The following is an 8423-nucleotide window of genomic DNA, read 5'->3' as shown; positions in this document are numbered from 1 at the left end:
GGGGACGGGGACGGCCGGGGCGGCGACGTCGACGGGGGCGGCGACGAGGGGCGGGGACGGCCGGGGTCGGTGACGAGGGGCAGGGGCGGCGACGAACGGGGCAGGGCGGCGCGACGGAGGGAGGAAACAGAGGGAAGAACAGAGGGAAACTGAATTTTTTCAAGTGTTGTATATATAGGATGGACCTTTAGTACCGGTTGGAGCCACCAACCGGTACTAAAGGTCTGTTTTGGCAAGGCCAAGCGGCGGGAAGCGCACCCCCTTTAGTACCGGGTGGTGGCTCCAACCGGTACTAAAGACCCCCCCCCCTTAGTACCGGTTGGTGCTACCAACCGGTACTAAAGGGGGTGCGCTGGCTCCACGCGGTGCGCAAGTTTAGTCCCACCTCGCTAGCCGAGAGGCTACCGCACTGGTTTATAAGCTCCAGTGTGGTAGCTCTCTCGAGCTCCTCTCCTAGTCAGGCCTACTGGGCCTACCTGTCCTCTTCGCCCAGTGGGCCTACTGGGCCTTTGCAAGCCTGCATCCTGGCCCAACAAAAGATTGTGTTTCTAGTCGTATGCAGGCCGCTTTGGCCCAGTAGGTGGGCTTTTTTATTTTCTAAATTTTTTTCGCTTTATTTATTTTTGTTTTATTTATTTTTGAGTTGTTTTTTGCTGTATTTAGAGTTTCTTTGTGAATATTTTTGCTTTAGGTACAAAAAATTACAAACTTTCTGTTAGTGCCGGTAGTTTTCAAATTTGAATAGTTTAAATTTTGAATTATTTGAAATTTGTGTGAATCACTAGTTTGTGAATAACTTAACTTTGAAAAAAGTTTTTTTAGTGATTCTTTTTTCTTATGTTTAATATTAGTGTGTTTTATCATTATATTCAATTTGGTAATGCTTAGGTTATTTAAAAAATGAAATGCCTTTGTAACAGTTCAGTTTTCGTCGGAAACCCTGATACTTCGAAAGAGATAGTCCATTTTGTACACGAAGTGCATCCAGTTTTTGCCGTAACCCTCTCTACTTTCTTGCACATGCTATTTGTATGAAATTATGATACCATGCCAACTTTCAACCTTTTCTGAGTTCATTTGAAATGGTTTTCAATTTCAGGGTCATTTAACTGGAAAAAATCAGTAAATGCATGAAAAGAATTTGTTTGCACATAAAATTTCTTCGCGTTTCAAATGCCAAAACACATAACTACCCTAACTATTACAGACATTCCCTCCTGGGTGTGAAACATAGAAGAAAGTGATGATAGTGAAGCCGATCACATCCCAGATCTTTGGGTGTGAAACTTTTTCTTTGCGTCTGTCCCTTTGCGCCGTAGCCATGGAAAATATTCATCATTTGACTGGATGCTCGGGTCAATATTCACTGTGAATGGAGCAATTTCATCAAACTTTTCATAATCTTCTAACATGTCTATCTTGTCATCCACTCCCACGATGTTTCTTTTTCCTGAAAGAACTATGTGGCGCTTTGGCTCGTCGTATGATCCATTCGCTTCCTTATCTTTTCTTTTTCTCGGCCTGGTAGACATGTCTTTCACATAAAAAACCTGCGCCACATCATTGGCTAGGACGAATGGTTCGTCTGCATACGCAAGATTGTTGAGATCCACTATTGTCATTCCGTACTGTGGGTCTTCCGTTACCCCGCCTCGTGTCATATTGACCCATTTGCACCGAAACAAAGGGACCTTCAAATCACCTGATCCATAATTAAGTTCCCATATGTCCTCTATGTAACCATAATATGTTTCCTTTCCCGTGTTGGTTGTTGCATCAAAGCGGACACCACTGTTTTGGTTGGTGCTCTTCTTATCTTGGGCGATCGTGTAAAATGTATTCCCATTTATCTGGTACCCTTTGAAAGTCATTATATTCGAAGATGGTAACTGGGACAGTGAGTACAGGTCATTTTGAATATCGCCATCATTCAGGGCATGTTTCTGCAACCAACCGGCGAAAGTCCTCGTTTGTTCGCGTGTAATCCAGTCGTCAGACTTCTCCGGGTGTTTGGACTGTAGAAAATTCTTGTGTTCCTCCATATACGGAGCCCCCAAGGCAGAATTCTGTAGAACTGTCTAGTGTGCTTCAGTAAGAGAATGCCCGTCCATACATATTATTTGATGCCCTCCTAGCGTGCCTTTTCCTTCCAGTCTGCCCTTATGCCGCGATTCAGGAACACCAATCGGCTTAAGGTCAGGAATGAAGTCAATACAAAACTCAATGACCTCCTCATTTTCATGGCCCTTCGAGATGCTTCCTTCTGGCCTAGCACGGTTATGAACATATTTCTTCAATACTCCCATGAACCTTTCAAAGGGGAACATATTGTGTAGAAATACAGGACCCAAAACGTTACTCTCTTCGCAAAGGTGAACTAGGACGTGCGTCATGATGTTGAAGAAGGATGGTGGGAACACCAACTCGAAACTAACAAGACATTGCACCAAATCATTCTGTAACCTTGGTATGATTTCTGGATCGATTACCTTCTGAGAGATTGCATTGAGGAATGCACATAGCTTCACAATGGCTAATCGAACGTTTTCCGGTAGAAGCCCCCTCAATGCAACCGGAAGGAGTTGCGTCATAATCATGTGGCACTCATGAGACTTTAGGTTCTGGAACTTTTTCTCTACCATATTTATTATTCCCTTTTATATTCGACGAGAAGCCAGACGGTACCTTCATGCTGAGCAGGCATTCGAAGAAGATTTCCTTCTCTTCTTTGGTAAGAGCGTAGCTGGCCTGACCCTGATGTATGCCGTCTTTTCCGTGCATACGTTGCTGGTCCTCCCATGCCTCTGGTGTATCTTTTGTCTTCCCATACACACCCAAAAAGCCAAGCAGGGTCACACAAAGATTCTTCGTCATGTGCATCACGTCGATTGCGGAGCGGACCTCTAGGTCTTTCCAATATGGCAGGTCCCAAAATATAGATTTCTTCTTCCACATGGGTGCGCGTCCGTCAGCGTCCTTCGGAACAGGTTTTCCGCCAGGACCCTTTCCAAAGATTACCTCCAAATCCTTGACCATATCATGTACATCAGCACCAGTACGGTGGCGAGGCTTTGTCCGGTGATCCGCCTCACCTTTGAAATGCTTGCCTTTCTTTCATTACGGGATGCCTTGTCGGAAGAAATCGACGATGTCCCAGGTACACATTCTTCCTACAACTATCCAAATATATACTGTCGGTATCATCCAAACAGTGCGTGCATCCGCGGTATCCCTTGTTTGTCTGTCCTGAAAGGTTACTGAGAGCAGGCCAATCATTGATGGTCACGAACAGCAACGCCTTTAGGTCAAATTCTTCCTGTCCGTGCTCATCCCACGCACGTACACCTGTTCCATTCCACAGCTGTAATAGTTCTTCAACTAAGTACACATCAATGTCGTTGCCGGGTTGCTTAGGGCCTTGGATGAGCACTGGCATCATAATGAACTTCCGCTTCATGCACAACCAAGGAGGAAGGTTATACAAACATAGAGTCACATGCCACGTGCTATGGTTGCTGCTCTGCTCCCCAAAAGGATTAATGCCATCTGCGCTTAGACCAAACCATACGTTCCTTGGGTCACCTGCAAACTCCTCCCAGTACTTTCTCTCAATTTTTCTCCAGTGCGAACCGTCAGCGGGTACTCTCAAATTTCCGTCTTTCTTACGGTCTTCTGCGTGCCACCGCATCGCCTTCGCATGCTCTTTGTTTTGGAACAAACGTTTCAACCATGGTATTATAGGAGCATACCTGTCACATCCCTAGCTTCTGGCATTGCACTAGTACTAGCCTTTGGTGATGCATCATGTTTACTTTTACAGAAAGTTGAAATGGGGATTGTCCAAACCCTAGCATTTTAAGAATTCACCAGGTTCACCTAAAATATTTTTAGTCAATCCAAGTGGCTTTCAAAAATGTTCATCATCTTTGGAAAAATGCTGGAAACAGTAACCAGAGATGATGCACATTTTTCCATGTCATTTTGGATCTTTGAACTAATATATATTGTATTTGAGTTGGAGCAAATATATGTTATATATATTTTTAATGCTTCAATAATTCTGATATTTTGTGAGGGGCTCTAGAATATTACTTTCAGTCCCTGCAAAAATTATTGGAAGAAACAAAAATGATTTAGTGTTTGAACTAAATCAAAACAGATTGAAACAAATAGAAAACAATGATTAAAAAAATAAAACAGAGCAAAAATAAAAAGGGAGACGGCCACCTGGGCCACTTACCTGCTTACCTGCCCGGCCCAGCTCCTCCCGCTGGCCCAGCCCGCCACCGCTACCCCCCCCTGTCGTCTTCTTCCCTCGCCAGAAGGACGCGGGCACGCGCCCGGCGCGCGCGGCCACGCGCCCCGGCCACCTCCTCCCTGCCTGGCTGCCTCCTCCTCCCCTGGTTCCCTCCCGCGACGCCATGCAGCCCCCTCGGACCCCTCTCACTCTTCCTCGAGGCCCCGCCCCTCTGCTCTTTCTCTCTCGCCCGAACCCGAACACAGCCGTCGCCACCGACGCCGTTCGCCGCGGCCACCATCCCCCTCTCGCCTCCCCGACGCCTCCCAGAGCTCCGCAAGTCCTCCCTCGTCCTCCTCGTCGTCTCACGCGACCAGAAGAGCCCCGGAACGCCGCCCCCGACGTTTTCCCCCTCGCCGGCCGCCGAGGATCTTCTCCGTCGAATTCGGCCACTCCGGCGCGCCCCCGAGCTTGCTGACCCTCCCTGCACGATCCCCGTGAGTCCCTGCTCCGTTTCCCCCTAACCCCAAGCTCGATTTCGAGCTCTAGCCGCCCCCTCTACCGGAGCCGAGACGCTCCGCCGCACGGGCTCGTCGCCGGTGAAGCTTCGGTGACCTTTTGGTCCCACGCCTGCGTCCGTTGCACTCGTTGCGTCCCGTAGGGTAAAACTAGCGTGACCACCGTCTTGTTTGCACACCGCAGCGCCGGTCCCGCGAACACCCGAGCTCCGGCAGCCGCAAAAGAGGTCGCCGTCGGCAGCTCCGGCCACCCCAGCCTCCGCCACCGCCACCGTTGGATGCGCCACTCCACCCTCTCCCCGTAGCTGCTCCCTGCGCGCCAAAAGAGCCCCTGTAGTGGGTTTCCGACGCGCACCACCGCGTCTGGCCTCGCCGGCGTCAAGCCGCCGGTGGGTCTGACCACGTTGACCACGGCGGGACACACCCCCCCCTCTGGGTCGATGACAGGTGGGGCCAGCCCCCCCTGTTAATTAGTTTAGTTATTTTATTTTAACTACCCCCTCTGCTGACACTGACAGGTGGGCCCCCGCCATCAGGTGATTAGCTTAAGCTAATCACCACCTAATCTAACCCCAGAGCCACTGACATGTGGGCCCTAGTGCCCTAATCCTTAATTAAACTAAAATAAACCCCCCTGTTTAACCTGTGACGCTGACATATGGGTCCCACAGGTCAGGTTTGACCTGGAGGCGCCCTATTGACCTGCTGACGTCAAGGTGATGTCATGCTGACGCATTAAATGATTTTCTGGATTTAAAATAAATCAGAAAATTCCAGAAAATTGTTTAAACTTCAATAAATCATAGAAATTCAACCGTAACTCCAAATTAAATAATTTATATATGAAAAATTATCAGAAAAATTCAAGGAATCCATCTGTACCATTTTCATGCATGTCAGAACAACTTATAGATGCTGTTTAACACAAATCATACTAATGGCATTTAAATATCCACATATGGAGTTTGAATTTGAATCTTGGATTCAAACCAACTTCATTTAATCTGGTTTTAGGTGCATTAGCCCAAAACACATTCATATTGCCATGTCATAGCATGCATCATATTGTGCATTGCATTGATTGTGTTTCTTCTGTGTTTGCCGGTGTTGTTCCCCCTCGGTAGACGTTGTATCGACGATGTGATCGTTGACACTGATGAAGACTCAATGCTATCTTCAGAAGTGCCAGGCAAGCAAAACCCCCTTGTTCATTCCGATACAATACTACTCTCTCGCTCCTGCTCTCTTTTACTGCATTAGGACAACACCGATTCATCTGTTACTTGCTGCGGTAGCTGAACCCCTTTATCCTCTGCATGACCTGTCATTCCACAGTAAATAGATGAAACCCACTAGCATGAGTAGGAGTTGTTTGAGCCCTGTTGTGCCTACTCATTCATGCTTGTTTGTCATGCCTGCTACTGCTTAGAGTTGAGTCGGGTCTGATTCATCGGGGATGAATCAGAGGTGTGTGAACATGTCCTACGGTGTGTGAGCTAAGCGTGTGAACACGATTTGGTAAAGGTAGCGGTGAGAGGCCATGTAGGAGTACATGGTGGGTTGTCTCATTGCAGCCGTCCTCAGGAACTGAGTTCTGTGTTTGTGATCCATGATTCAGCTACTACCACGCATTGGGCCCGAAACCAATGGACCCTCTCGGCTTCTTAATCACCCTTGTCCTCTGTCCAGGAGTTGCAAGTAGTTTCTGGTGTTTGTAGTATGCTGGAGGCCGTGGACAGCGCTGACCGTAGAGGTGGGCTGTGATGCGGTAGGCACGTGGCCGGGTAAACCGGGCGCCCGTTTGGTGTCACGGAACCCTGTTCACATCGTTTGGGGCTGTGAGCGAAACTCCGGCCGGATCTCCTCATTGATGGAACCCGAATAGGCGATAAACCTGGACTAGAGACTTGAGTGTTTAGGCAGGCCGTGGCCGACACCCACGTTGGGCTTCCGCTTGAAGGTTGCCGAGTACATGTCGTGTAAACGGCGGTAAGTGGTGAGAGCGTGTGTGAAGAAGTACACCCCTGCAGGGTTAATATGATCTATTCGAATAGCCGTGTCCGCGGAAAAGGACTTCTGGGTTGCTTATATCAGTTCATAGACAAGTGAAAGTGGATACTCTAAAATACGCAAGATAAGCGTGAGTGCTATGGATGGCGTTCTCGTAGGGAGACGGGAGCGGATCCATAGTGGTGTATTGATATGGTGAATATGTGGACTCGTGTGCGCCACCTCAAAAGAGTCGCTTGCGGTCGTAGTTTAGGATAGCCACCGAGTCAAGCTGGCTTGCTGCAGTTAAACCCCACCATCCCCTTTGTTGATAATGATGCATATGTAGTTAGTTCTGATGTAAGTCTTGCTGGGTACATTTGTACTCACGTTTGCCTATTTTATGTTTTGCAGAGAGACTTCGGTCTCACTAGTAGTTTCGCGTGGACTTCGATGTTTAGCTTGTTACCTCAGCTACGATCTTGTGCCCTCGGCAGGATCTGGTAGATAGTCAGGCTTCTCAGCCTTTTTCATTTATAGATGTCTGTACTCAGACATGATAGCTTCCGCTTGTGCTTGATTTGTATGCTCTGAATGTTGGGTCATGAGACCCATGTCTGTAATATCTCGCTCCTCGGAGCCTATTGAATAGATTACTTGAGTCATAGAGTCATGTTGTGATGCCATGTTGTATTTGCACATATCGAGCATATTGTGTGTATGTTATTGAAATGCTTGGTATGTGTGGGATCTGACCATCTAGTTGTTTATCTTTAGTAGCCTCTCTTACGGGGAAATGTCTCCTAGTGTTTCCACCGAGCCATGGTAGCTTGCTACTGCTCCGGAACACTTAGGCTGGCCGGCATGTGTCCTTCTTCGTTCCTGTGTCTGTCCCTTCAGGGAAATGTCACGCGGTGAATACCGGAGTCCTGTTAGCCCGCTACAGCCCGGTTCACCGGAGTCCTGCTAGCCCAGTGCTACAGCCTGGATTCACTCGCTGATGACCGACACGTTCGATGCTGGGTCATGGATGCCTGTCCCTGTAAGTCTGTGCCGCTTTGGGTTTACGACTAGCCATGTCAGCCCGGACTCCTTATCATATGGATGCTAGCGACACTGTCATATACGTGTGCCAAAAGGCGCAAACGGTCCCGGGCAAAGGTAAGGCGACACCCGTGGGAATACCGTGCGTGAGGCCGCAAAGTGATATGAGGTGTTACATGCTAGATCGATGTGGCATTGAGTCGGGGTCCTGACAGCATTGGTATCAGAGCTTGACTGCCTGTAGGATTACTAAGCCAAACTGGTCGAAGTTGAGTCTAGAAATTCTTTAGTTATATAAGGGAATTGATTGTGAGATGGAACGTAAGGCTCTTTTTACTCCTTATACCTCATGGCCTTCTGATCTGAGTCATCATCTTCTCTTCTACGGGGATTAAGAACTAGGCTTTCTCTTCTTTCTATCAGGATCACGTGTTACTAATCCGTAGACTTATAAGATTGTTGGATTTAAGCTTGAGTTCAGTTTCTACTACTTCCGTATGTTAATTGTTGATCTCGAAACCTTGATATCGTGCTTCTGAGTGGTTATGCCACCATTTTGTGAATGTCTCAAATCTTTTCTGAGCATTTACAGCCGTTATGCTGTCCGAGTCATCCCAGGTTTCTAAATAGTTTGA

Source organism: Triticum dicoccoides, chromosome 3B (genome assembly GCF_002162155.2).
Source record: "Triticum dicoccoides isolate Atlit2015 ecotype Zavitan chromosome 3B, WEW_v2.0, whole genome shotgun sequence".
Lineage (NCBI taxonomy): Eukaryota > Viridiplantae > Streptophyta > Magnoliopsida > Poales > Poaceae > Triticum > Triticum dicoccoides.
Note: the sequence above shows the minus strand (reverse complement) of the source record.